Source organism: Trematomus bernacchii, unplaced genomic scaffold, assembly GCF_902827165.1.
Source record: "Trematomus bernacchii unplaced genomic scaffold, fTreBer1.1, whole genome shotgun sequence".
Lineage (NCBI taxonomy): Eukaryota > Metazoa > Chordata > Actinopteri > Perciformes > Nototheniidae > Trematomus > Trematomus bernacchii.
Genome location: NW_022987471.1, coordinates 1 through 5,000, shown reverse-complemented (window position 1 = coordinate 5,000; position 5,000 = coordinate 1). Strand labels below are relative to the sequence as shown.

General features: G+C 49.1%; 1 long non-coding RNA gene across 1 annotated transcript in view; it reads left to right on the top strand.

Moving 5' to 3' along the window:
* The window catches only part of LOC117494146, a 6,057-nt gene extending 2,519 nt beyond the window's left edge, over positions 1 to 3,538 (top strand). The window contains exons 2-3 of the long non-coding RNA XR_004557054.1: positions 228 to 336; positions 3,461 to 3,538. This is a non-coding gene — a long non-coding RNA (uncharacterized LOC117494146). The remainder of the gene's footprint in view (positions 1 to 227; positions 337 to 3,460) is intronic.
* The last annotated feature ends 1,462 nt before the right edge of the window (positions 3,539 to 5,000 follow it).

Sequence of the window (5,000 nt, the reverse complement as noted above, 5' to 3'; positions counted from 1 at the left end):
TGTCTGTCTCACCTGTCTGTGTCTCACCTGTCTGTCTCACCTGTCTGTGTCTCTCTGTCTGTCTCTCACCTGTCTGTGTCTCACCTGTCTGTCTCACCTGTCTGTGTCTCACCTGTCTGTGTCTCACCTGTCTGTCTCACCTGTCTGTGTCTCTCTGTCTGTCTCTCACCTGTCTGTGTCTCTCTGTCTGTCTCTCACCTGTCTGTGTCTCACCTGTCTGTCTGTAGGTAGCCCTGTCCTGATTGGTTGCCATGGTGCCCAGGCCGTCGTCAGGGGAGCTGTGGGGGCTCCACCTGATGCCCCCCCGCATCCAGGTGGACTGCTGCCTGCCCAACGGTAACACTGACTCATTATTCAAAATGCTGAATCATAATGCTGACTCATGTCTCTGTGCTGACTCATGTCTCTGTGCTGACTCATGTCTCCGTGATGACTCATGTCTCTGTGATGACTCATGTCTCTGTGATGACTCTTGTCTCTGTGCTGACTCATGTCTCTGTGATGACTCTTGTCTCTGTGCTGACTCATGTCTCCGTGCTGACTCATGTCTCTGTGATGACTCTTGTCTCTGTGCTGACTCATGTCTCTGTGCTGACTCATGTCTCTGTGATGACTCTTGTCTCTGTGCTGACTCATGTCTCTGTGATGACTCTTGTCTCTGTGCTGACTCATGTCTCTGTGATGACTCTTGTCTCTGTGCTGACTCATGTCTCCGTGCTGACTCATGTCTCCGTGATGACTCATGTCTCCGTGATGACTCATGTCTCTGTGCTGACTCATGTCTCTGTGCTGACTCATGTCTCTGTGCTGACTCATGTCTCTGTGATGACTCATATCTCTGTGCTGACTCATGTCTCTGTGATGACTCATGTATCTGTGATGACTCATGTCTCTGTGCTGACTCATGTCTCTGTGATGACTCATGTCTCCGTGATGACTCTTGTCTCTGTGCTGACTCATGTCTCTGTGATGACTCATGTCTCTGTGCTGACTCATGTCTCTGTGATGACTCATGTCTCTGTGCTGACTCATGTCTCCGTGATGACTCATGTCTCCGTGATGACTCATGTCTCCGTGCTGACTCATGTCTCTGTGATGACTCATGTCTCTGTGATGACTCATGTCTCTGTGATGACTCATATCTCTGTGCTGACTCATGTCTCTGTGATGACTCATGTCTCTGTGATGACTCATGTCTCTGTGCTGACTCATGTCTCTGTGATGACTCATGTCTCTGTGATGACTCATGTCTCTGTGATGACTCATATCTCTGTGCTGACTCATGTCTCTGTGATGACTCATGTCTCTGTGATGACTCATGTCTCTGTGATGACTCATGTCTCTGTGATGACTCATATCTCTGTGCTGACTCATGTCTCTGTGATGACTCATGTCTCTGTGATGACTCATGTCTCCGTGATGACTCTTGTCTCTGTGATGACTCATGTCTCTGTGATGACTCTTGTATTTGTGCTGACTCATAATGCTGACTCATGTCTCTGTGCTGACTCATGTCTCTGTGATGACTCATATCTCTGTGCTGACTCATGTCTCTGTGATGACTCATGTCTCTGTGATGACTCATGTCTCTGTGCTGACTCATGTCTCTGTGATGACTCATGTCTCTGTGATGACTCATGTCTCTGTGATGACTCATATCTCTGTGCTGACTCATGTCTCTGTGATGACTCATGTCTCTGTGATGACTCATGTCTCTGTGCTGACTCATGTCTCTGTGATGACTCATGTCTCTGTGATGACTCATGTCTCTGTGATGACTCATGTCTCTGTGCTGACTCATGTCTCTGTGATGACTCATGTCTCTGTGATGACTCATGTCTCCGCGATGACTCTTGTCTCTGTGATGACTCATGTCTCTGTGATGACTATTGTATTTGTGCTGACTCATAATGCTGACTCATGTCTTTGTGATGACTCATGTCTCTGTGATGACTCATATCTCTGTGCTGACTCATGTATTTGTGCTGACTCATAATGCTGACTCATGTCTCTGTGCTGACTCATGTCTCTGTGCTGACTCATGTATTTGTGCTGACTCATAATGCTGACTCATGTCTCTGTGATGACTCATATCTCTGTGCTGACTCATGTCTCTGTGATGACTCATGTCTTTGTGCTGACTCATGTCTCTGTGATGACTCATGTCTTTGTGCTGACTCATAATGCTGACTCATGTCTCTGTGATGACTCATGTATTTGTGCTGACTCATAATGCTGACTCATGTCTCTGTGCTGACTCATGTCTCTGTGATGACTCATGTCTTTGTGCTGACTCATAATGCTGACTCATGTCTCTGTGCTGACTCATGTCTCTGTGATGACTCATGTCTCTGTGATGACTCATGTCTCTGTGATGACTCATGTCTCTGTGATGACTCATATCTCTGTGCTGACTCATGTCTTTGTGCTGACTCATAATGCTGACTCATGTCTCTGTGCTGACTCATGTCTCTGTGCCGACTTGTATCTCTGTGATGACTCATGTATTTGTGCTGACTCATAATGCTGACTCATGTCTCTGTGCTGACTCATGTCTCTGTGATGACTCATGTCTCTGTGCTGACTCATGTCTTTGTGCTGACTCATAATGCTGACTCATGTCTCTGTGCTGACTCATGTCTCTGTGCTGACTCATGTCTTTGTGCTGACTCATGTATTTGTGCTGACTCATAATGCTGACTCATGTCTCTGTGCTGACTCATGTCTCTGTGCTGACTCATGTCTCTGTGCTGACTCATGTCTCTGTGCTGACTCATGTCTTTGTGCTGACTCATAATGCTGACTCATGTCTCTGTGCTGACTCATGTCTCTGTGCTGACTCATGTCTCTGTGCTGACTCATGTCTCTGTGCTGACTCATGTCTCTGTGCTGACTCATGTCTTTGTGCTGACTCATGTCTTTGTGCTGACTCATAATGCTGACTCATGTCTCTGTGCTGACTCATGTCTCTGTGCTGACTCATGTCTCTGTGCTGACTCATGTCTCTGTGCTGACTCATGTCTTTGTGCTGACTCATAATGCTGACTCATGTCTCTGTGCTGACTCACGTCTCTGTGCTGACTCATGTCTCTGTGCTGACTCATGTCTCTGTGCTGACTCATGTCTTTGTGCTGACTCATAATGCTGACTCATGTCTCTGTGCCGACTTGTATCTCTGTGATGACTCATGTCTTTGTGCTGACTCATGTCTCTGTGCCGACTTGTATCTCTGTGATGACTCATGTCTCTGTGCCGACTTGTATCTCTGTGATGACTCATGTCTTTGTGCTGACTCATGTCTCTGTGCCGACTTGTATCTCTGTGATGACTCATGTCTCTGTGCCGACTTGTATCTCTGTGATGACTCATGTCTTTGTGCTGACTCATAATGCTGACTCATGTCTCTGTGCCGACTTGTATCTCTGTGCTGACTCATGTCTCTGTGCTGACTCATGTTTAGGGATGATGGTGAGTCTGGAGTGCCTCAGAGAGACTCCTCTGCTCAGCATCAAACAGCAGCTGTTCACTGAGGCCAGGAAATACCCACTGTCTCACCTTCTGCAGGTACCTGTCTCACTGCTGTCTCACCTGCTGCAGGTACCTGTCTCACTGCTGTCTCACCTGCAGCAGGTACCTGTCTCACTGCTGTCTCACCTTCTGCAGGTACCTGTCTCACTGCTGTCTCACCTGCTGCAGGTACCTGTCTCACTGCTGTCTCACCTGCAGCAGGTACCTGTCTCACTGCTGCAGGTACCTGTCTCACTGCTGTCTCACCTGCTGCAGGTACCTGTCTCACTGCTGTCTCACCTGCTGCAGGTACCTGTCTCACTGCTGCAGGTACCTGTCTCACTGCTGTCTCACCTGCTGCAGGTACCTGTCTCACTGCTGCAGGTACCTGTCTCACTGCTGTCTCACCTGCTGCAGGTACCTGTCTCACTGCTGCAGGTACCTGTCTCACTGCTGTCTCACCTGCAGCAGGTATCTGTCTCACTGCTGCAGGTACCTGTCTCACTGCTGTCTCAGCTGCTTCAGGTACCTGTCTCACTGCTGCAGGTACCTGTCTCACTGCTGTCTCAGCTGCTTCAGGTACCTGTCTCAGTGCTGCAGTACCTGTCTCACTGCTGCAGCTACCTGTCTCACTGCTGTCTCACCTGCTGCAGGTACCTGTCTCACTGCTGCAGGTATCTGTCTCACTGCTGTCTCACCTGCTGCAGGTACCTGTATCACTGCTGCAGGTACCTGTCTCACTGCTGTCTCAGCTGCTTCAGGTACCTGTCTCACTGCTGCAGCTACCTGTCTCACTGCTGTTTCACCTGCAGCAGGTATCTGTATCACTGCTGCAGCTACCTGTCTCACTGCTGTCTCACCTGCAGCAGGTATCTGTCTCACTGCTGCAGGTACCTGTCTCACTGCTGTCTCACCTGCTGCAGGTACCTGTCTCAGTGCTGCACTACCTGTCTCACTGCTGTCTCACCTGCAGCAGGTATCTGTATCACTGCTGCAGCTACCTGTCTCACTGCTGTCTCACCTGCAGCAGGTATCTGTCTCACTGCTGCAGGTACCTGTCTCACTGCTAGGGATGGGTACCGAGCCCCGGTATTAAACGGGCCCTGGGGCTGAATTATTAAAGACCGTGGTACCGTTAAGCTCCGACGTTATCGGTCTTTTTATCGGTACTAGAGACATCTAAAAAATATGTCATGTGTATTATTGCTACACAAACATTATATTGCAGTTTTAGTGTCGCCAACTCCGTTTCTAATACGCAAGAAGACTGCAAAATGCGTCATTTTTAGTATTTTCGATCTCTCCAATCCAGACGAGAGATCTCTCTCCCCCGCCTGCTTGCGAGGGGGCGGGGCAGTTTACACACACACAGCTGCTACATGCAGCAACACACACACAGCTGCTACATGCAGCAACACACACACACGGAGGAGATGGCGGAGAGAACGCGCTCCGAGGTGTGGTTAAACTTTACCCGTCTCGCGCTCGTTGCC